The sequence below is a fragment of the Trichosurus vulpecula genome, chromosome 2 (assembly GCF_011100635.1).
Source record: "Trichosurus vulpecula isolate mTriVul1 chromosome 2, mTriVul1.pri, whole genome shotgun sequence".
Lineage (NCBI taxonomy): Eukaryota > Metazoa > Chordata > Mammalia > Diprotodontia > Phalangeridae > Trichosurus > Trichosurus vulpecula.
Genome location: NC_050574.1, coordinates 215,927,973 through 215,954,342, shown reverse-complemented (window position 1 = coordinate 215,954,342; position 26,370 = coordinate 215,927,973).

Here is a 26,370-nt window from a genome sequence, read left to right as displayed (position 1 = left end):
AAAAATTAGATTAACAGTTATACTCCTGTAGCACTTTAAGATTTTTAAAAGTATGTTACATATATTCATTTGATCTTCTCAATGCTCTTACATTATAGCATCATTGCAAATACTGTTCCCATGTTGGAGATGAAGCAACTAAGGATAAGAAAGATTAAATAACTTCCCGAGGCTACTTTTCACCAATAATGGTGATTTATATGTGTAAATTACCACCTTTTCATTTTACTGAAAATTCTGTAAGGAAGAAAAAGAGAATCAATAAGAGTGAGGTCGCCAATCTACTCTCTGTCTTCTATACTCTTACCTTCAGTAGTTAAGTTCCTTGGACTCCAGCACATTAACCACATTTTTGGTTTTAACAGACTCCCTCCCCACTCTAGATACCATATTCAACTCTTAATGCTGTCTTATTCAGCACCCTGAACAGTTGCCAAATCTTTCCTTTGGACATTCTTACCTTACCATTTTTATCTATTGCCTTACTAACTCCTAACTGTGGATCATCTCCATTGTCCACTTTCATTTCTCTTGGTTCATGACAAGGGAATGGCAAACAATCAGTATAGGTTTGGAAGAATCTTGTTAAAATAGCAGACAGGTAACTTTTAAACACTCCCTCCCGACCAAGTAGTACTAATAACTAGCAATCCTTTAGTTTTAATTCATGAACAGAATAACCAATTAGCTCTGGGAATTTATACTGAATATTCAAGTAAAAAATTCTGTCAGACTATATTCTCCTTCTAATCAAGGTAGAATGAATCACTAATTTACAATTGCCAACTTTTATTCTTTTCTTTCTTTCCAAACACACCACCTTGCCCCAAAGCTGCTGCAGAGATTGGACACTCTCCTTTAGTTTCCAGTTGTTTTACTTAGGCAAATGACCTCATCTATTTTAAGGGAAATAAAAAAGAATATTTTGTAGGAAATCCCTTATGTAACTGCATCTTTACATGAGCATACCACGTCCTTACCCCTATTCTCTTGCCCTTCCCCCAGTCTCAGAGAAAGAACAATTTGAAAGTAAACCTTTTTCTGTCTTCTTGTAAACATTCCTTGCCATAACCGCCAAGAACTAGTTCTTACAACTCAAATAACACCACCTCAGAACTGGAAGAGATCTTAAAGAATATATGATTGATTTCAAAAAGGGCTTGCTAATTTTCATGTGAGACTATTATCTCACAAAAATAGCCCCTCCAGTCATAGACTTCTCTAACAAAAGTTCTTCCTTAATATTTAGTTTGCATCACTTCCCTTTTGACTTCTATCCTCCCTTTTGAAGCCATATACAATAACTTCAGCCCCTCTTATGTATGTCAACCCTTTGAATAGTTTAGATAACTATTAAGGCTCCCTTAAGTTTTCTTTTCTCAAGGCAAAATAACCCTAGTTGCTTTAACTATTCCTCTCACATGCTATGGTTTTGGATTCTCTCATTTTCGTTATCCTCTTCCAAATATACTACTTGTCACCCTTTAAGCATAACCCCGCCCTAAAAAAAACATACACATAATATTCTTGACATGGCTTGGCCCATATTGAGCTTACTGGTATTATTATTGCTTTTGTTCTTGATACTATGCTTCTCTTGAGGGAGCCAAAGATTTCATTGCTTAATTTAGAAACTACATCGCATTGTAAACTCCTAAAGGTAACAGGCAAGTAAAACCTTTATACTTTCTTCTTATGCAGTACTACCTAACAACATCCTGTAATTACACATTCAACTTTTTGAACCTAAATGCACAGTGTTCTACATGGGCCTTTATTAAATTTCATCATCCTAAATGTAGATGGCTATTGTAATGGATCAAGTTATTTGGAATCCTGTTTCTTTATGCCAGGCACTATGCTTGGTGATTATCAAATATTTTCTCATTTGATCCTCACGACAATCCTGTGAGGCTATTATGGTCCCCATTTTACAGTTGAGGAAAGTGAAGCAGACAGAGATAAAGTAACTTGCCCAGGGTCATACAACTAGAAAGAGTCTGAGGCTAAATTTGAACTCATATTCTCCAGATTCCAGACCTAAAAGACCATCTAGCTCTCTAGGAAAAAAGTAGACATTTTGAATAGCATGAGGTGAACTACAATTCCTTGCAATGCAACATTAGAAACTTCTTTCCAGGTTGACTTCAATCCGTTTATTACTACCTCTTAAACATAGCCATTTAACCAATTGCTAATTCACTTAATTATAACCATCTAACATTTATCCATCTTATCCACGAGGCTTTCGTGAAATCCCTTGCCAATTATCTGTTAAGATAGAAATATGTTATTTCTATTGACCTCATCTAAAAAGTCAGTAATATTATTTAGGAAAAAAAACAATAACAAACAAAAAAACCAAACTAGGAAATAAGTTTAGATTGGCATGAATTCTTAGTGAACCCATTTTAAATTCTAGTGATCACTGCTTCTTTTCTAAGACTTCTCAAACTATTGTTTTAAGGATTAATTATATAATAGCCCCAGGAACTCACACTGTTAGGTGACCAGTCTATAGTACTCAAAATCTACCTTTCTTCCTTTCTTGAAAATTGTGACATTTGCCCTTCTTCAGAGCTTTGGCAGCCCTATCATTAATCCATGACTCCTCAAAAATTGTGGTATGATTTCTTGATCACACCTGCAAGTTCTTTGAGTACCCTGGGGTATAATTCACTCCAACCAGGTGATTTAAATTAATTTAGATTATCTAAATGCTTTCTTATTATCTCCTCATCTCTCTAAGGATTTAATTCCATTTTAACTATGTTTCTTCTACATTTTCCAGTTTGATCATTATCTTTTATAGAGAAGACTGGACCAAAATAGAGGTTAAATAGTTTTGCTTGTCTCTATTTTCTATTCATATAAGGCTACTTATTTCTAACAATAGTCCCTTGGTAAGCTGAATTGTATATCAAAAGGACCTGCATTTAAGTTCTGGCTCTAATACTTATTAGGTATGTGATCATGGGAGTCATAGAACCTCTCAGAGCCTCAGTTTCCTCATCTGTGAAATGAACATTACAATATTTTCATTGTCTACCCTGCCAAGGTTATTGTAATAAAAGCTCTCTGAATGCTATCAAGTGATATCAATGTGAATTACAATGATAAGATAAAAAATACACATTTTATTGTGTTGAGGATGTTTTTACATATCTTCATTTTATTCTTGGGCTTTAGCCTTTCTGACACTAATCTAATAGGATCATGAGATTCTTTGCATTTGTTTTTGTGTCCCTCCTGTCATCTTTTGTATGTCATTTTTCTTTTACCTCTAAGTTATCAGCTTGTTCTCTATGTAGCTTTTGTCTGACTCTTAAGAAGTCTTCCCCATTTTTCCTTTTCATAGTCATTTGTTATTTCCATGTTAGAATTCTCCTTTAAGAACCTTCTGAACCTCTTGAGCAATCTTCTTTTTTACACTACCTAGGAATGATCTAATCACTCTTCTCTCAACTTTTAAAAATCTACTTCCCTAAAGTCTAGGGTATAGCTCTGACTTTTCTCAGTCTTCCTTGACTCAGCTATTATGAACTTTACTATTACCTGGTTACTTTTTCAGCAAGCTTTTTATTGCCTTCACTTCACTGACCAATTGTTCTGTGTTAAATCCAGAATAGTACTTTTTCTTCACTGCTTTTCCAAATTTCTGAGAGAAATTTTTGACTAGTTTTCTGAACTGTCATCATATTTCACTGAAAAGTGATATCAGAGGGTATCTAGCTTAATCCATACCTGAAAAAAAATCATGGACAAGATGAACTGAGATTTTTTTTTTTTGCTCTAAATCCATGATCTTTTGATCCTCAACAAGTGTTTATCAAGCTTATTCCTCAAAATCTTCTAGAAGAGGAATTTCTTTACTGTCTTCCAAAGCTGTCCTTTCTATTTTTGGTCAGTTGTAATTATAGGGATGCTTTTTGTTTCTTTGTTTCTCATGTCCAACTCATAGCTGAACCAGTCTCTCTGCACTTTCCCCCACTAGTCCTGTTTTGCCCTCTGGGACCAAGATGTATGATCACAGCAGCAGCAACCACAACAATGATAACAGATAACTTTTAAATAATATTTTAAGATTTACAGACAGTGCGAATTTTGTGCTCATGAACTCAATAAGAGGTAGGCGTTATTATCCCTATTCTACAGATGAGGAACATGAGACAAGCAGGTTAAGTGACTTGCTCCAGGTCACACAGTTAAATATCTAAGGCCAGATTAGAACTCAGATTTTCCTGACTCTAGGTCCACCACTGTATAACCTACTTGCCTTTTAATTCTTTAATTCCTTAATCAGCTTAATCTCTCTTCTTCCGGACAACCTATCAAATTCTTGAAGCCCCACTATCCTGAGTCTGTCACTTATTACCTTGGGCAAGTTACTTATCCTTTTTGAGCTTCTGGCTCCTAATTTGTAAAATTAGGGAGCAGAACTAGGTGGACTTGAAGGTCATAACAAGCTGTTTCTATGATCCCATGTCCCACCAAAGTTTTCTCATCTATCCATTAAACATACTCAGTTCTTTCCATTGATTGTTAGGGGACATGTCCTCTCGTCCCCTCACCATGTTGGGGACCACCATCTAGACATGATCCAGATTATCAATATTCCTCCTGAATTATTGTGCCAAGAATGGAATAGAAGACTGCAGATAGCAGAGCAGAAAACATCAGGACTATCCCTCTTTCTTAATGCAGCCTGAGGTCCCATTAGCTTTTATTGTTGCTACAGTATCGCATTATTCACTGGTATCAGCTTTGGAATCCATTGAAATCTTCAGATCTTTTGTCAGATGAACTGATCCCTGGACAAGGAATCTCTTTCTATATTTGAAACTATTGGGGGTGGGGGTAGTTGAACCTAAGATTAAACCTATTAAATTTCTTCATGTTAGATTTCTTCATGTTAGAATTGTTCTAGACCATTGATCTTCTTTGACAGGACAGCCCCACTGAAAAACGGTAGGACACTGGACCTGGAATCACAAAGATATGAGTTCAAATCCAACCTCAGACACTTACTAGCTGTGTGACCCTGGGCAAATTTTTCAACCTCTGTCTGCCTCAATTTCCTCATGTTTATAACATGGGGGTGGTGATACCTCAGGGTTATTGTGAGGATAAAATAAGATAACCTATATGAAGTGCTTCGTAAACCTTAAAACATTATGTAAGTGCTTATTATTACTATTATTGTTATGACACTGATTTTGTGTTATCTCATCACTATGACATCTGTGCCTTCATTTAAATTAATGGCTCAAAATATTAAGCAGAACAATCTTTTTAGGGTACTCCAAAAAAGATTACTACATCCTAACTCCTTGGCCCTGTTCATTCAAGAAGTTCCACATTTGCCTTACTCTACTACAATCAAGCTTATGTCTCTCCTTATCCACTAGCATAGCATGAGAGATTCTCAGATATTTTACTTAAATCTCATTGTCCTTTGTCTATTGCTGCTTCCTGATCTTGCAGTCTAATTACCCTATCACAAAAGAAAATGAAGTTAGTTAGATGTGTCCTTTTCTTGATGAAGTCATGCTAATTTAATTATGTAACTTTCAAAGTTGTCTTATGTATCTGTGCTTCCTATTTGCTTTCTTTTTCTTTTGTGAATTAAAATAATGTTTCAATGACACTCCTTTCTTTATTTTTTGGCAATCCTATCATCTACCCACCTTCACCCGTACCCACTACTACACACACACACACACACACACACACATACATACCATTGAAGGTAATTTTTTTAATTGAAACAAATCTGCACAGCTAATTAAAAAAAAAACCCTCCCATGTTGGATATATCCAGAAATGAACCTTAAGTCCGTTACATCTCTGTCAGGAAGTGGCTAGCATGCTTCATCACTAGTCCTATGGAATCATAGTTAGTCATTGCATTGATCACAGTCTTAATTCTTTAAAACTTTACCTTCATGCCTTTTTCATCATCATATAAATTTTTCTGGTTCTGCTCAGCTCTCTCCTCATCAGTTTATACAAATCTTTCCAGGTTTATCTGAAATTGTCCTTTTCATTTTTTCTTACAGCGAAATAATTTTCTATTAGATTCACATACTATAATTTGTTCAATCATTCCCAGGCAATGAGGCATTAGTTTCCAGACCTTTGCTACCACAAAAAGAGTAGTTATGAACATTTTTCTACATACACTTCCTATTCCTCTTTCATTGAACTCTTTAATGTAAAGGCTTGCCAGTGGTGTCACTGGCTCAAAGGGGATGCAAAGTTTACTGACTTTGGGGGCATAATTCCAAATTGCTTTCTAGAATGGCTGGACCAGTTCATTGCTCTACCACTGGTGCATTAGCATGCAGCCTCTTCAATATTGATCATTTTTCTTTTTTGTCATATTAGCTAATCTTATAGGTTTGCTTTGGAACCTCAGAGCTCTTTGAACTTTCATTTCTGTAGTTATTATTGATTTTGAACACCTGAAAAATATGACTTTTGAAAGCTTAAATTGCTTAGAATACTTCTTGTTCAAATCCTTTGATGATTTACCTTTTGAGGAATGGCTCTTCTTATATATTTGAATCAGTTCCTTTTATGTCTTTCATGTGAGACATTTATCAGAGAAATATGCTTGAAAGTTTTTTTTAATTTCTCTCCATTTGTTTCTCTTATAATTTTAGAAATATTGGTCTAGTTTGTATAAAAATGTTTTAATTTTATGCAACAGAATTGTCTATTGTATCCTCTATGATTCTCTTTATTTCTACATGGTCATGAATTCTTTCCCTGTTCTTAGCTGTGAAAGGTATTTCCTTTCTCACTAACTAATCTATTCCATTGATGGACCTCTCTATTTCTTAAACAGTACCAATTAGGTTTAATGAGTACTGATTTTTTTTCATTTGAGATCTGGCACTGCTAGGCCTCCTTTCCACTTTTGTCCTCATTATTTCCCTCAAAATCTCTGACCTTTTCTTCCTCCAGATGAATTTCATCATTATTTTTCCCAGCCTTCTAAAATAATCTTTTGGTAGGCTTATTAATATGCCACTAGATAAATAAACTAATTTAGGTACAGTTATTTTTATTATATTTTCTTAACTCAACCATGAATTATTAATATTTATTCAATTATTTTGGTCTACATTTCTATACAGAGCATTTTGTAACTTTATTCTTATAATCTGTGTGTGTATCTTGGTTGATAAATTCCAAAATATTTTACATACCCTGTAATTATAGTAAATAAAATTTCACTTTTTATCTCTCCTTACTGGATTTTATTGGTATTATATGGAAATATTGTTGATTTATATAGACTCATTTCATATCCTGCCTGTAACTGCTAAATTTTAATTGTTTCAATTAAATTTAGTTGACTCTTTAAGATTCTCTATATAGATCATAATATCATCTATAAAAAAAAAATCATGGCTTTACTTCCACTTTGCCCATATTTTCTTTTTATTTCTTTTTCCTCTTATGTTGTTACAGTTAGCATTTCTTGAACTATATCAAATAACAATGGTGAAAATGAACATCCTTACTTTATCCCTGATCTTATTTAAAGTCTTTTAGCTTTTCTCCATTACACATAACATTTGCTCTTGGTAATCAGTAGATACTATATGTTGTATTAAGAAAAAGTCCATTCATTCCTATGTTTTTTTAAAATAAAAAATAGTATTTTGTGAAAAGTATTTCTTCAATATTATTGATATAATCATGGTGGATTTTAATGTAATTTTTGTTTTTAATATAGTTTGTTTGTACTTATAGCTTTCCTTATATTGAGTCAGTCTGACATTCCAGTTATAAGTTCAACCTGGTCATAGTACATAATTATTTATAACATGTTGTAGACTCTTTGTTCTTATTTCATTTAATATCTTGTTTCATATTCATTTTGGATATTGGTTTATATTTTTATTTCTGTCTTTCCCTGGTTTAAGTATCGATAACATCTTTGTATTATATTAAAAAATTATCCTTTTTCCTATATTTTCAAATAATTCATCTAATATTGGAATTAATCATTCTGTGAATGTTTGATATCAGGCACTTGTATTCTCTCCTGTTTTTTTTTCTTCTTTGAAAGCTTATTCCTTGTTCAGTTCCCTTTTCTGAAATTGGATTATTTAATTGATCCATTACTTATTCTATTATTTAAAGTATTTTGTAATTTTGTAAATACCCATCCATTTCATCTGCATTGTCAATTTCTATGGCTTAATTGCTCAAAAAAGTTTCTGATTATTTATGTCTTCTTCAAAGTGTTTGTGTGTGTGTGTGTGTGTGTGTGTGTGTGTGTGTGTGTGTGTGTGTGTGTGTGCGTGTATGTGTGTGTATGTAAAAATTTCATTCAGATACTTAATTATTTCTTTACCTTCTTGTTAGATTTGCCTAGTTTTGGAAGAGGTACCTTGCGGCCCCTTGCTATTACAGTTTTATTGTCTCTTTCTGAATTTTGCTTAACTTTTTCTACAAGTATTTAAATACCATGCCATTTGGTTAATATCTATTAAGTACTGATATTAATTTACTTCCTATGGTACCTTTAAGTATTATGTAGTTTTCATTTTTGTCACTTTTAACCCTGTCTATTTTTACTTTTCCTTTCTCTAAGAGCTAGCTTTGATTTTTTTTTTGTTCTCCTGAAACACAGTAGATTTTGCCACATCATTTTAACTTAGTGTGAATCATTATGTTTTAAATGTTTCTTGTAACCAATATGTGTTTGAATTCTACCTAATCCATTTTGCTGTGTTGTTGGAAAGTTTATCGCATTAAGATGGGATTTCATTGTATTGTTAACTGTGCATTTCCCTTCTTTCTATTCTCTTAAACTTTTTCATTTTTGCCCCCCACCCCTTTACAAAGAGTAGGGGTGTATTCACTTGTGATATATGGTGAAAACAATGTTTCTATTCTACTGGCCCTCTTCTGTTTCCCATCACTCAACCTAATCATAGGTTTTTACTCTTTCCTTTCAATTTCCCATTTTCAATTCCCATCCCCCATGTTTGTTTTGCTTATGACTATTTCTTTAATGATGATACCTTTTGCCTTTTGAATTTAATGTATTTCTATATTGAACTCTCTCTCTCTGTCTCTCTCTCTGTTTCTGTGTGTGTGTGTGTGTGTGTGTGCGCGCGCGTGTGTGTGTGTGTGTGTATAGAGTGTTTATAATTATATTCAATCCTCTTTTATCTGGTTTAGATAAGAGTGACGTTTACATGATATTTGTTTCCTCCTTTTCTTCCTCTGCAATTTTTTTTCCTCTTCTGCACCTCTATTCAATGAGATTATAGTTCCTTATCTCTCTTCTTTATTTCTATACTGTATTCTACTTTTCATCCTTTCTCTTCTCTAAAAACCACCAATACAGAACAAAACTACCTCCAAGCCATCTATTTATCTTACTTCACTGCTTCTTTGACTTTTTATGACACTAGAGTTCTGAAAAGATACTTGTTTATTCTCCTATTAGAATGAGAGCACTTCATTCTTTAGCCCTTTCTAAAGCTCAAATGTATTTACAATTATAGTTTATTCCTGACTCCTATATTTACATTTCAAATTTCCTGCTCATCTCTGGTATTTTCATTAGGAGTGTTTGAAAGTCCTCTCTTCTATTAAAGGTCATTTTTTCCTTGTTGTATTATGAGTATTTTGAAGGGTAAGTTATTCTTGGTGATAAGCCTTTATATTTGTCTTTTGGAATATGGTATTTCAAGAACTACTTGCGTTTATGGTGATAGCTGCCTAGTTAAAAGTAATCCTGACTATAGTTCCCATGGTACTTGATCTCTTTTCTTTTTGTGGGGGAGGGGGAACTGGCTTATAGCATTTTTTTTTCCTATGGCCTATAAGCTTTGAGTTTGAGCTACAAAGTTCTGAGTTTAAATTTGGGGGTTTCTTTCACAAAATGACTAGTGAGGTTTTTTCCCTATTTTTTTTAATTCCTGGTTCAAATAGATTTCTCTCTCTCTCTCTCTCTCTCTCTCTCTCTCTCTCTCTCTCTCTCCTTCTCTCTCTCTCTCTTTGGGTGGGTGGGGGCAGTTCTGGAAATATAGTATCTATGCTCCTTTCTTTTTGGTCATATTTTTCAGGAAGTCCAGTGATTCTAAGATTATCTCTCCTTGACATATTTTTATAGTCACATTTTTAATACTATGTCCTCTATTTTCTTCTACTCTTTTTATTCTATTTCTTCAATTTTTGGACTTCATTTTAATTTTATTATTGTCTCATGGATTTATTGCTTTCTGCTTTGACTTTTCTAATTTTCAGGGAGTCCAATCATGTGTAAAGTTTGTTACTTGCTCTTTTAAACTATTAATTCCTCCTATTTTTACATCCCTAGATATTATTTTAACATTACATTTTATATTTCTTACATATTATTATATATTATACTATAGTTATTGATATATTATAATGATTTTATTATAATTTTTATATATTATATTTCTATATTTACATTTTATATTTCTTGCTTCATTTCTTCCCAGTGTAGTCCTTGTGGCCAGGTCATTCTTTATGTCAAGTCTCTGATTAGACTTAGTGAATCACTTCTTCTGGACTCACCTCTTGGGCTTCTCAGTCCATAGTATTTCTTCACTAGGTTTATAAATTTCTTTTTCTTGCTCATATCCAGCCTCAGTTTCACATTTGAGTGACTCTTGAATGGGGTGGGCAGGCCCCTGCTTGGTTCTACATGTGGGGACTAAGACTTGGGGCCTTTCCTTCTGCAAGAATTCCTGGGTTTTTGCTTAGTTTTCTGGTGGCTTAACTTAGATTTTCACCTAGATACCTCTATATCTACTTTCTAGAACTGTCTCAAACCTAAGATTCACTCCAATATTTTCTGTAAACAGGTACCAAGCAGATGTCTTTTAATGTGCTGTAACGTGCCTCCTGCAAGATCTCAGGTCCATTGATTCCTAGGTCCTTTCCTAGACCTTTTTTTTTTTCTGCTGTGGCTCAGATATTGGTTGTCTGAACTCTGGCCTGCCCGTGTTTCTACTACTTTGGTTTGGTCATACGTTACTGGGGTTCTGTGATGGTCACAGGCTGCTTGGGTGCTGGTATTGAGCTAACTGAATGCTGAGCTACTTGGCATCTGGTCTTTGGGCACTTATCTGGTACTGTCTCTGGTACTGTCCATTGCTACCTGTCTGGGCAGTGCTATAGCCTGTCTTCTATGATGACTCTGGGCTACCTATGCACTGTGCTTTCTGCCTATCCTGGATTGTCTTTGCTCAGAGGTTTCTGGAAGTTTTCTTGTGCAGCCCTGAACTAGATGGAAAAGCTTAGATAATTATCTTTGACTTTCTTTATTTCCTTCTAGTACAGTTTTAGAAATTTACTGGGATATTCATGGTTGATCTTAGCTCTTCTAGGTGCTAACATATCACCATCTTATCTGGAAGACTTTTATAATCCCATTAACCATTTTTATTTTATATTTCTTTAGCAGAGAAAATATTTGTCTATTAGCAGTGCTCCATCTACCCCAAACACTGGATCTAACTTTTCTTTAATCTTCTTGTTACCTACAATATAGCTTTAAAAGATTTTTTTTAAATTGTCCTTAGTTTTCATCACCAGCTTAATTGTTCATTCAGAGCTTTAATGCTCCTGATGTTGTCTTTACAGTTCCATGTATTGTTTTGTATTAATATCTTCCAATACCTACCCTTGCTTCCATTGGCTTCTTGTTGCTTCTTGAATCATGTATTAGCTCTTCTTTTAAATGGCCTTTATGTTTCCTAACTACCTGTCACCTCCCTACCTTTCCAGTGTTCAATCTACCTACTGTTTCACACACGTAACCCTCAATGTCCCACCTTTGCATTAACCATCTCCAGTGCTTATAATGCATATTCTCCTCACATCTACAAACCGTGGCTGCATTCAAGGCTCAGTTCAAGCATCACTTTATATATAAAACCTTTCCTGATTTTCCCTAGCTCCTTCTCAAAACTATGTTGCTCTCTCTCTCTCTCTCTCTCTCTCTCTCTCTCTCTCTCTCTCTCTCTCTCTTTCTCACACACACACACACACACATACACACACACCATCTCCTCCCTTAGAATATAAGCTTTTTGAGGGCTGGGATTGTTTCACTTTTGTCTTTGAGTCACTATCACTTAGCACAGTGCCTGATGGATAGTAAAAATTAATAAAATGTTGAACAACTGAATATTACATATCTTGAAATAATCTAATCAGTAATATTACAGGTCATCCATATCAATTTCTTTAATATTCCTTCTTTCCTTTGCCATTAGAATCAAGCCTATTAGTGTCACCAGAATTTGACTTTTGAGAGTTTTGGGGTATTCTTGAGTATACTTCCTCCATAGAATTTCAGGCCATGAAATTCTCCTTTTTTTTTTTTTTCTCTGAGCCCTATGAAACTTGTTTTCCCCAAATGCAGGTTATATTTCAGAATTGCTGACTCTTTTTTGGAATGTATTCTCTGGTGAATTATTGATCTCTACTGCTATTTTCTTTTCTGTGTTAAGGGAACTGTTCACTATTACTTCTGTTTTTGGCAGATATATATATATGCAAAGTTTTTCCCTCTCCTGTTTTGAATTAAAACCTCTCTTTCAGAGAACTCTTAAGAAGATATTCCAATCAACGTGTTCTGCTTTTAGCATTAGCCTCAGCGTATTGACTTATGTTAGTTATTGAATTCTGATTAATGTCTGGATAGTTGAAATCCCTTTGGACTGCAGCATGTCACCTCCATACCAGTTTTATCAGTTGCATCAGTGAAGCAACATCCATATGCTCTGTCTGGATGTGATATAATTTCTTTCTCTTCTGTCCTGTGATTTTCAGATTAATGATTACTGCTGTAATTTAATCTCAGCTTTGTAAATTTTTACAGGGGTGAATATCACCTCAATGCTTGATATTATGAGCAGAGAAAGAGAAGTATAATACAATATCATTAATGAATGTTGACCCTAACATTATGATTAAAAATTTAGCAAAGAGGTTATGGCAATATATCCAAAAACTTATTTGTTTTATCCAAGTTTGATTTATACCAGGATACAAGAAGGCTTCAATACTATGAAAATAACTAACATAATTAATAACTTAAATACTAAAGTACTAAATCTCATGATTAATTTACAAAACTAGAAATAATTTGACAGCATTCACATGGAGAAACAAAAGGTCAAGAATTTCCAGGGAAACAATGAAAAAAAATGAACTAATATTATCTTAAAAACTATATATTAAACTATCAAGACTTCTTGATTATAAAAATAGAAAAGTTAATCTATAGAATAGACAACTTAATCAAAATTTAGAAGCACATGAATGTACATGATTACAAACTGCTGGGAGAGCAACAACTTATTTGGCAGGAACTACTAGCAAAGAAGTTTTGCCTACAGTTGTTTTAGACTATTATTTTAAATCATATAACATGTACTAATATATATTAAATAAATCAATAATCAAATGAGTGGATATATATAAAGCATTTTGAAAGCCTTAAGGCATAGTATGAATGGTAAATATTATTATTAAACATATCAATATAAAAGGTGATATCATTAAAAATAAGCAGAAAGCAAGATATCTTTAACAACTATGATTAGGATGGCAATTCACAACCAAACAATGAATAGAACATAGATTTTTAACATGCATAATTTCAGTCATATAAAGTTAAAAGAATTTTCCATGAACCAAATTAATATATCCAAAAAAAAATAAGGATTAAGGAAAAATTTTCATCAAACATCTCAGATAAAATTCAGATATCTAAGACTATAGGGAACTGGCACACATTTCTAAGACTGGTCATTTCCTAATACAGAATTTCCAAGCATATTAACAGTTTTTAAAAGAAGAATGGCAACCATCATATGAAAAATGCTCCAAATCACTAAAAAATAAGAAGATAAATGTGTATTAAAACCAAACAAATATTATCTCACATCATTAAATTGTAAATGATGGTAGAAGATAAAATCATTCAATGTGGGTTGGAAGACAGGCAAACCAATACACTGTTGGTGGAGCTGTGAAATCTTCTAACCACTGCAGAAAACAGTGCTTGGATTATATGAGAAAAGTGACTCAACTGCTCATAGTCTTTGATGTAGAAATATTATTACTAGGTTTATACACTGCAGAAGTCAATGGCAAAAAGTCCCACATAAAACAAAAAATTCACAGTCACACTATTTGCAAAATCCTGGAGAAGTATTATTTACCTTGTTATTGGGAAATAACTGAACATAAGAAGTTGTATATATGAATAATTATGAGAAGCATGGGAAGATTTTAATGAATTAATGAAAAATTAAATAAGCAGGATTGTGAGGATGCTAAAGGACATCAGAATTTACTTAAGAAATAATGGTCAATGTTGGTTTCAGATGGTTGTCAAAACAATTCTTTCCTTTCTTTTAAGAAATGGCAGGGTAAAAGTGCAAAGTTCTTTGTCCTAGCAGTCATCATTGCAAATTTTGATAGTTTTGCTTAACTGAGTTTCCTTTTTTTTTCCTAAAAGAGAATTCACTATACTGGGGGAGATGATGTCATAGGGACCAGTCAAAAGTCCCCTTGATTGGGAAATACTTGTTGAGTCCAATTAAAAGTATCTGTGCAAAAAAAAGTTATTCTACTGCCCATTCTAATAGATCTGTTTCTTTGAAATGCGGTGTCTCTCCATTATCTTCTTCTACTCTGAATCCCTTCTTCTCAAGTTTGGTGGTATCAATAAGGTCATTTTTCTTATGCTAAAATGTAAGTTACTTTTCTTATTACTTACAATATATAGATGAATAGAAAAGGCCATGCCTTATTCCCTAGAATCTTATTTCCCTCTAACATTTCCAGTTATATCTTTCCATGACTTTTCCCTCACTCTTGTTATATAACTTTTAAAAATGTTATATATATATATGTATATATATACATATACATGTATTTATATATATATGTATATATATACATATACATGTATATATATACATACATATATATGTAGAGAGAGAGAGAGAGATGGCATTCTTTACTCTTGTTCTTAATAGATCTTTATATAATCGTAACCTTTTCTTGTCTTTCTTCTTTCTTGTATAACTCTAATCTTGGGAATATCACATTACAAGCACTATTATTTTTCTCAGTCACTCTTTTCTATGTTCATAGTATCCAGTTTAATAGTTTATCTCCACTTTTTTCTCCTTTCCCCTGAATTTTCAGTTAAAAGTTTCATTCTCTTCTACTCTAGCATCTTCTTTTACTCTCCATGACTTTCTTGCATTACACACTTAAAAAAATGTTCTTACAAAAGAATTCATTATCCTGCTTATACTTCTAGCTGTCTTCCAGACTCTCACCTTTTTTTCTATCTATCTCTTTGAATGTTCAGTCTATACTCATTGTGTTCATCTTCTGCCCCCTTATTCTCTTCTATAGCCCTTGTAATTTGGCCTATGCCCCCTGCCACTCAGCCGAAATTCTTCTCTTAAAGGATACCAATGACCCTCTTGTGAAATCCAACAGCCTTTTTTTCAGTCTTCAATCTTCTTATCCTGTCTTTGACATTTGGCACTGTTAACTATCTATCTCTGGAAACCTTTTGTCTCTTCTGGATTCTACGACCCTGTACTTGATCTCTTTATTCCGTTACTCCTTTGTTTCTTTTTTTCTGGATTTCTTTTTCTCATCCTACCTTTAATTATGTGTATATCTCAATTTTTTCTGCTAGAATGTCATGTTCTTAACTATTAACACTATTTTCTTACACTCATATAAAATCACTACTCAGTCATTACCTTAACGCATATAAATCCCAATTAAATATTTTTACTTGTGAGCTTTCTAAGTCAAAGGATCATAGCATATCAGAGTTAAAAGGAACTTCATTGATCACCTATTTAAACTCATATATGAGCATGAATGCCCTCTACAAGACAAGTAATCTTACGGTTTCTATATGAAGCCTTCTAGAAATCAGGGATTCCCTAGATCCAAAGTAACTGATTCAACTCTGAACAATTCTGTTAGGAAGATTTTACATTACTCAAGCTGAAATCTACCTCCCTGCAACTTCCATTTATTTCTCCTAATTCTCTCATCTGTGTTTAATAAAAGGAAACTGAAATTTCTCTTTCACTTAGCAGCTTTTCCAATATTGAAAACCAGTTATCACTTCACCCTCCCCTTCCCCCACCAAGTCTCTGTGAAAAGAAACATCCCAGTTTCTTCAAATGATTCTTTAATTTCAACTCCCCTCACCGCCTTGTTCACCTTTCTCTGGATGCCCTCAAGCTTGTCACTGTTTTTCCTAAAATGTTGCTTCTAGAACTGAATGCAATGTTCATGTACTGTCAAGAGGAGGGTTAAAAGCTTCCTTGTCAGGCCTCTGGCACTAAATTGAATTTCACCTGTTTCTAAGAGGACCATTTCAATGCCTATATCTTTTTTTCAACTCCTCTTAATTTTCACATTAAAAAAAAAACTCATTACATTTATGGCTAGTAAGTACTGCACAGTTTAATCACTTAATTTGTTTCATGGGTATTTGTCTCATGTCCTCAATTGGATTATAACCTCATTGATGGCAGATACACTCTGTGAGAACTCATTCCTCATCCTTCCCTCCCCCACCATGACCTCTCATGGTGTTGAGTATATAATAGACACTATAGAAATAATAATAAATCATTTTAGTGCTTTAAAGCTTGTAAAAAGAAAAGCACTTTACAATTGTTATCTCTTTTGATCCTCACAACAGCCCCATGAATTAGGTGCTATTGTTTTATCTTCATTCTATAGATGAAGAAACTGAGGCTGGGAGAGGTTAAGTGACTTGCCCAGGGTCACACAGCTGGAAAATTCCAGAAGCAGGAATCAAACTTCTAGATTCTGAGTCCACCACTTTATCAACTATGACATCTAGCTACCTGTGAAAATTTGTTAATTTTTAATCCCCAAGAACTAAAGCCTAGTATATTAGTTGACAGAAATGATGTGAATTAAATCACTCCTCTTCTCTTACCCTGTAGGCTATCCCTTATAACAAAGGGGTTTTTTTTATGAAAGAAAAAAAAATTAAACAGCAAACTTAACAGGCATATCAGTGAATCTATATGCATTTATGTATTAAGCATTTGCTATGTCCTAAGCACCTTGCTGGATTCTAGAGACATAAAGAGAAACTGGAATATACCCTCTCTTTGAGAAGTTTTCAGCATAGATCATGGAAGAAATCATAAACACGTAGAAGTATGTACAAATATTTACAAGCTAGCTTTTTTAGGGAAAGATCTAACTGCTGGGGAGATTCAGAGAAATCTTATATAATGCACGAGCTCAAATCTTGTATATACTGTCAGACTCCATACTGAGTCTGCAATGGTCCACCCACATGATCCCCTACATTTACAAGGAAAGGAGGGGACTGCACTTTCTTCTTGCTTCTCTGGGAACAAACTTGATGATTATAATTACAAAACAGTCAGGTTTTTTAGGGTTGTTCCTTCCATTTACTTTGTTGTGGTTGTTTGACATATTGTTTACCTAATTCTGCTTACTTTAGTTTACATCCATTTCTATAGAATTTTCATATTCCTTTGAATTTTCCATAGTCATCATTTTTTAAGGCACAGTAAGATTCCATTACATACACGCAGGACAATTTATTCAGCCACTCCCTGAATGATGGGTGTCTTATTTATTTTCTGTTCTTTGCCAACAAAAAAAGTGCTGCTATGAGTGTCTTGGAATAGATAGCACCTTTTTGTCTTTAACCTATTGGGGTTAGCCTAGCAGATTTCTTGGTTAAAGGTCATAAACATTTCAGTCATGTTTCTAATACTATTCCAAATCTCTTTCCAGAATTGCTATACCAATTTACAATTCCACCAAAAATGTAATGTTATACTTATCTTTCCATAGCTCTTCCAACATTGACTATGTCCAATGTTTGTTATATTTGCCAGTTTTCTTACTATGAATCTTCAGTGTTAATAGGATTTTTATTACTTCTGACAATAATAATAGTTGGCACTTATTTAGTACTACCTGGTTTTCAAAATACTGTACTTATGTTACTCATTTGACCTAACTACTACCCCTATTAGTTTCTTTAACATACTAAATACAAAGGGATTTTTTTTCCTGTATTCAGTATTAGTCATGTCCCATTTTAGATTCACATTTTAAGAAATATGTGGGGGCAGCTAGGTGGCACAGTGAGTAGAGCACCGGCCCTGGAGTCAGGAAGACCTGACTTCATATCCGGCCTCAGACACTTGACATGCTTACTGTGTGACCTTGGGCAAGTCACTTAACCCCAATTGCCCTGCCTTCCCCCCTCCAAAAAAAAAACCCAACAAAATTTGTGGAAACACTGGGTACCATGACATCATTTGAATTGTCCATCTATTCTTTCTTTATTGCCCTCCACCTTTTCCAATCATATATTTCCTTGATATTGTTTTTAAACCATCTTTTGGCATTCAAGTCTTTGTTCATTATATTTTGTGGTCTACTAATACCCCACGCATGTTTCTGTCCTGCCCTTTAGGTCATCTTAAATTTTAATTCTCTAGAGATCATGGTATTCTATGGTTTGTAGCCATGTAGAAGTTTTGTGGTAATAATTGTGTTAAATGACAGGTTTCAGCATCAGAGAATAATACATGATTATTGGAAGTGCCACACAATTTCCCAAATACAAATCTACCTACTCTCTCCATCTTTAACTCTGAGCCTACCTCATTGTCTATACATGTCTAAACTATATGTACTGATGGACTAACTTCCTAGGCTACCAATATAACTATATTTCATAATATGACCAATATGTAGTCTTCATCTATTTTGTTTTCCTTGGTGAATTGTTATGCCAATCTCTTTTGAATGGCCAAAAATCTCATTAAATCATCAACTAAAAATAATTAAATACCAACTATATTCCAGATACTATGCTAAACACTGGAGATAAAAAGAAACATAAAAACTGTCAATGCCCTTGAGGAGTTTATTGGTGTGTGTGTGTGTGTGTGTGTGTGTGTGTGTGGTGAGACCACACATAAACAACTGTGTACAAACATGATAAATTAGAGAAAATCTCAGAAGAAGAGCACTAAGATTAAAGAGGACTGGGAAAGATTTTTTGTAGAAGGTGGAACTTTGGCTGAATCTTGAAGGAAGCTAAGAGGTAGGGATAAGGAGGGAGAGAGTTCCAGGCATGAGGGACAGCCAGGGAAAATTCCTAGAGTAAGATATGGAAGACTTCATTCAAGAGTTTGAAATACATTAAAAGAGAATTTCATATTTGATTGTAGTGGCAATAAAGAGCCACAGGAATTCACTTAATAGGGGGTTGACATGGTTATATTTATACTTTAGGAAGATCAATTTCACTGCTGAGTGGAGAATACACTAAAGTGGGGAGAAACTTGAGGCAGGAAAATCACCCAGCAGACTATTGCAATAGTCCTGCTGTGAGGTGACAAGTGCCCGCACTAGCATGACAACTGTGACAGAGGGGAGAAATACAAGAGATGTTATAAAAATAAGGATGATAGGACTTTTCAACAGATTGGTTATGGAGGAGTGCGAGAAAGTAAGGCATAAAGGATGATCCTTAGGTTGAAAGCCTGGGTGACTAGGAGGATATTGGTTCACTTAAAGAGTAACAAGAAGTTGTGAAGAGGACAGTTGGGGGTGAAAGGTAAAGAATTAATTTTGAATATGTTGAGTTTAATATGCCTATGAGATAGCCAGTTCAAAGTGACCAATAGATATTGGAAATATGAGACTGAAGGACTGGATACAGGCTAGGGCTAGACAAACAGATCTGAGAATTAGCTACATAGAGATCATAGTTGAATTCATGCAAACTGATAAGAACATCAAGAGAAATAATAGAGACAAGAGAAGAGGAGAAGAGGACCCAGGATAGAACCAGAGGAAATATTCATAGTTAGTGGATGAAGTAAATTGGATGAACACCCCACAAAGAATACTGAGGAGTGGTCAGGCAGGTAGGAAGAGAATGAAGAGAGAATAGTTCCATGAAAACCTAGAGAGAAGAGAGTATCAAGGAGAAGAGGGTGGTAGTGTCAAAGGCTGCAGAGAAGTTAAGAAGAATCAAGATTGAGAAAAGGTCATTAGATATGATGATTAAGAGATCAGTGGTATTTTTAGAGAGAGCAGTATCAGTTGAATGATGAAGTCAGAATCCAAAGTGCAGAGAATTGCGAAGAGAGAGAGAGGAAAGGAGTCAGAGGCCTGGGTTACAGATAGGCTTCTCAAGGAGTTTAGCCCACAAAAATGATAACAGATACAGGATGAGGGCTAGCAGGGATGGGTGGATCAAGTGAGGGGCTTTTATGGAGGGAAGAGACATGTGTGTTTGTAGGCAGTAGAGAATCAGCTAGCAGGAAGAGAAAGAAGATTAGCAAGACAGTGGGAATGATAGAGCAGGTGTTCTGCTGGAGAAGATAGAATGGAATGTGATCTCTTGTGTATGAAGGGGAGTTTGCTTTTTCAATGAGAAGGGCTGCCTTTTCTTGTGAGACAGGGGTGGAAGAAAGACTGGTGGAAAGTATCTGAGTGATAAGAGATAAGGAAGAGGGAGGTCTTGGTAAGTAGCCTCTTTTTTTTCTGGTGAAATATGAGGCAAGGTTCTCAACTGAGCAGGTATGAGGAAGGGGAACTATTGGAGAATTGAGGAGTGATGAAAAGGTTTGGAAAAGCCACTGTGGTAAGAGGGATAGTGAGTCAATTAGAGAGGTATAAAATTATTACCTTGCCACAGTGAAGGCCCAGTTGAGACTATGTAATACACATTTGGAATGGATCTAGTCAGCAGAGTTTCATATTTTATTTTCAGCTTCATTCAGCACCTCATGAATAGGAGCAAAGACAGTGGATTTTGAAAGTGAAGTGAAGCCTTGTTATAGTCTAGGAGTATAATGGTCACATTATCATACATCAGATGGAACATCTAGATGATCTGGTCATAACACAAGGACAGATGATGTGTTACCCTACACATGTAAATTTTTTATTTTATTTTTTAATTCTAGAGGAAGGCCTCTAGAATGTTGGGTAATTTCTCTGTGGAGGATTCATGGGAAGACATGGACAAAAAATTCACAGGATCTTAAGGCATAGATTGGGTAAGATCTGGATCATGAGAAGGATTACCTGGATTGATGAGATCATGGATTTATTGAAGCCTAAGTGGAGATGGTGAGAGACTAGAGAGTAATGCAACACCGTGTGCAATGATATAAAAGCTGAGAAGATGAATTTAGCTTAAAGAGAGAGAGCTAAGATATGATACTGAAAGGCATCTTTTAATTTTCAAAAAAAAAACTGACGAAAAGACAAAGCAAGAATATATGGACTTGAATTACAGAAAAAGAATAACCCAGTTTGAAGTAAAGTCTAACTCAATTTTAGTATGATTTACCATCAAAGCACACTAATTAAAGCACACTAGAAGAAAATAAAGCAAATTTGTATTTATAAAAAGAAAGAAACCTATCTAGTCAACTCAATTAGCAGTGCTAATAGAAAGGATCATTGCTGATGAATCAATGTTCCTACATTGACAAGGTGTGTTTTTTTTAAAAACTATGTTTAAATGGGTCGCCATCTCTGAATGGATTATTTGCAGTATGGAAGTCCCACAATAACAATATAAATCTCTACTTTCCTTGTCTTGCTCCCTTGTACTCCATTCAATGTTCATATCTGATCATTTCTCAGATGAGGAAAGAGAGCAGCCTAAAGCAGTTCTGTGATCATTCAGAAAACTTTCTAGTTCATATTTCCCTGAAGTAGGGACATAATTGTTTTGGCTTAAAAGGACCCCTTATTCTGGGCTAAGTCAAAAAGTGATCCTATGTATATGAACTAAATATAATACCTGAGCAGAGTAGATGATAACGTCAAGAAGAATTTGAAAACAATTCACTTTCCCACCTCTAATTGCTTCCTTGGTCTTCCTTCTTTCCTCTCACATATAAAATTGAGAGTTTATTTCATATGTCATATATGATGCTATCCTTATAAATATATTCTTGGATATAAATTCTTTGGGGAAAATGCAATTGTGAACAATTCCCATGCCTAAAATTTTGTAAAACTAGGTTTGAGACTCTTTTTCCTGGGACAGAGTAAGTAATTAATAAGTGCTCATTTATTGTTGGCTGATTGATTTGTGTGTTCAATTCAATTCATCAAACATTAATGAGGAACAATCCATGTGCAAGGAGCTGCGTTAGGTCTCAGAGGAGAGTCAAAGCTTAGGCAATGCACTGTCCCCACACTGCTTAATAGGGGTATCAGACTTACACACAGCCAACTCTAATGCACAAATGCCTTGGGTGCAAAACACAGTGATATGTGAGGTTTTATTGTTCAGATGTCCTATTCCAAGCTATACCAATAAAATTGGCTGTATAAATCAAAGTAATTACTTATTCGGAAATAATTTATTTATTCCAAAAATAATCACAGACATGTATCACTCCTGTATTGATTTATCTGTGAACATGTCATATATTTCAATAGAGTACAAGCTCTTTGAAGTTAGAGACTGGATCCCCCAGTAGTGAGCATAATGCCTGGCATATAGTAGGCACTTCCTAAATGTTTGTTAAACCAAATCAATGGTTTAATGACCAAGGGTGGGGCCTTGAGACCACATGTGGCCTTCTAGGTCCTCAAGTGCAGCCCTTTAACTGAATCTAAACTTCACAAGGTTTGGTTCCCCACTCCTGGATCACTGTAGGGTGTTCCCTGGGAGGAACTTCCTCTTCCAGCACATATCAGATACTGCCTGCTGTTCATAGCTTTAGCATCTTTCCTGGAGTACTGAGTAGTTAAGTAACGCATCCAGGGTCATCCAGCTGGCATGAATCAGAGGTAGAAGTGGAATCCAGGTATTCCTGATGCTGAAGCCAGATCTCTATCTACTGTTATGCTTCTCAATCAATAAGTTCATTGATTGAAGTTTTTTTTCCTAGTAGCTGATAAAAAGCAACAGCTTTTCCTTAAAAATATTCTTGAACAAGTATTCCAATATTTTAATGTATATTTTATAGTGTTAAGTAGCATTAAGAAGTATGGCATGGATTTTTACTATCTTTAAGGAGAAAAAAGATGGCTTCTGTAGACAGCCAAATTTTACTTTTCATCCTGATCCTTCTATTGTCTCTCTTAGTGGTTTCTATCCAAGAATGTCAGGATTTAGATTTATTTAGTATTTTATTAACATTGGATTGTTTTTACAAATGACATTCAAATCAGCATTATAGTGGAAACCAGACTTACTGATACCCTTTAATTGTACACAAGGATTTTGGGAGGGGGGGGGCAGGGAGAATGGAAAGAAACTCGTTACTTTTTAATCCCCTGCCAGGTGTGTTTTTTTTCTTTTCCAAAATAACATTTTGCTGTCTCTGTAGCATTCCGGCTAATAGAACTTCATCTCAACATCATTAGATACCTTTATATATCAGAGTTTTGAGTCTCTAGAAATAGAAGCAATACAACAGTGTCCTTTTGGGTCAAGATTCAAAGAAAGAAGCAAGGTGGCAATATCTAGTGCTCAACTACTAACAGAGAAATGAAATGCAGAGGAAAGATTTTTGTTTCCTTGGAAGTTAAGGTGGCAATTCAAAGGGAGTTTTGATGTATGTCAATGACAAAATATTGTGTTATGATTAATATTATCAAGCAAGGGTATGGTGTTGAGAATTTATTGGATGTTTACCATATTTGTGTGTTTTAACTCCCCATCTCACCCCCAAAAAAGGAAAAGAAAAGATACTTGGAATAAGATTCCACTTAAAACTAAAAAAAAAAAAAAACCCTTCAAATTCTTGCCCTTGGCTAAGGGATACCAGTGATGGCCTTGTCGTTCCCATAGGACCATAGTGTCAAATTGCCTTTAGCTGAAACTTGGAGATCTCAGAGCTTATCTGGAGGCATAGGAGACATTTTGTAAACTCTTACCAAACAGCTCTCATGGTTTGGAATTATAACTATAAGAGGCACATGCATTTGAGAAAAGAAACAAATAATACTAACATAGGTACTCAGAGTAAATATTCTTTAATGTATATTCTTACTGCACTTGGTTCATAAGATATATAGTTTTACTTACATATTTGCGTTCACTGTGCCATTTAACACTGTAAGCTCCTTGAAGACACTGATCTGGTCTTCTGTTCCTCCTCAATCAAAAGTCTATGCTTACTTTGTGATTAGATTTACTTGCTAACAGCATTGATAGGGGAGAAAAGAATCAAATGTTAAATCTGTGATTCTCAAACTATTTGGTCTCTCATCTTTGCTTGCCATTGCCCTTTCTTCACATAAATGTCCTGACATACTCCTCCACCCAAAGTGACAACATTTACATGATGTTGGGAAAAGGGGAAAAAGTGATATCATCTTTAATTTGTTTTACTGAAGAGGGAGAAGGCTGACAGGTAGGCTTAGGTTAAGTAAATGAAAGAGTAGAGGACTTTAGAGAAAAAATGGCAAATGAATGGGAAAAACATTAGTGATAGCAAGGAGAGAAATGATTTTAAGAGGTACCTGGGCTGTCATCACACTGAGGAAGTTTGAGGGTGATTGAGGGCATCATTATTCAAATCCAGTGAGATAGCATATGTAAAGCCCTTTGCAAACCTTAAAGTGATGCACACCTATATACATGCACACATATATACATGCACACACACACGCATACTACACACACGGTATGTATACTGACAATAACAATAATACCTAACATGTATACAAATTAGGTATATATGTTAATAAAAATTCCCGTTTCCTATATGTATGTGTATATGTATATATATGTACACACATATATTAGAATTACTCAGAAATTACTTTATGTAAGCCTTATATATGCCTCATATGTACACATACTATATATATTTATGTATGCATATATAATAATTATTATTATTATTTTAATCAGTATTCCCTGTGTTTGAAATAGTATGCTAGATCTTATGAATATTAATTTCTCTTCACTTTAAAACAAGATAGTTCAAGGGAAAAAAAAAAACAACATGAGAGGGAAAAGGAGACCCAGCGGCTACCCTAATTGTGTCCAAATGCTTTTGGCATTGCTATTAACTTCATTCCTTCAGTCAGTAGGGATTAGAGTCCACTGTTAAAATAAATCAGTTAAAGCATGGAAAAAAATACACCAATATGCTCATTTTATATAACTCTCCAAGTCATTCTAAAACATCTTTATTTTTCTCAAGAGTTCATCGTGAGCATATTAACATTTCCAACTTATTTTTGAGTCATTACCTAAAAGGAAAGTAAAGTAGTGATTTCATTTTTGTAATTATTCAAATAACTCCAATGGAATCTCATCAATGTGCATATTACCACCACAGAGCTCAACCCATTCTTGCCTGACCATCTAGTGTAAATCTTTTTCCTGTGTTCCCACAATTTTATCACAAGGAGTCCAATCAACATACTGGGGCTTCCTTTTGACAGTGAAGCTCAGAGGCTGATTCGTCGTTTTCCCTTGCTCTCAACTTATGACTTCTTTTTCTTGATAACATCCTTTACTTTTATTCTTCTTACTAGCTCTTTATTTGTTATGTATTGTGGCCTGTTTTTGTCCTTCCCTTACCCTCTCCAACTATATGACCTTGGGTAAATCACTAACTTTTTTTTATATCTCACTTTTTCCCTTAAAGGTAAGTGTTATGCTTATCTTTTATTGATTCAAAAATGTATTAAGTAGAGGCAGCTAGGGATGCAGTGAGTAGAGCACCCACCCTGGAGTCAGGAGGACCTGAGTTCAAATCCAGGCTCAGACACTTGACACACTTACTAGCTGTGTGACCTTGGGCAAGTCACTTAACCCCAATTGCCCTGCCTTCCCCCCTTCAAAAAAAATGTTTTAAGTGCATTTTGTCCATTTCTTCTAGTTTCACTGCTAGAGGTGGTGCCATTATTAGGTAGAACATGACCTATGCCATCACAGAACCTATATTTTAGTAAGATGTTAGGCTTCCAATATAAGCTAGATATGTGTAAACACTCTTCAAACTCTTAAAAAGAAAACTCTATAGAAACCTAAAGTATTATATTATAATTTCCATTACTATTAATTTTCCTTTCCCTTTAAGGTTTTTTTGTGCTAATATATTTTTTTTTGCTAATATACATTTCATCAATAGAAATATTCTTCCCCATCAATGCAGATCACACCTCATGTGTGCCTCTATGTCCTATAAGTCTTGTCTATATCCTCCCTTTAGCATACCATGGGGGAGAGGGGCAGGGAAACCTAAATACACTTAGGTCCTCCTGTTGTCTGAC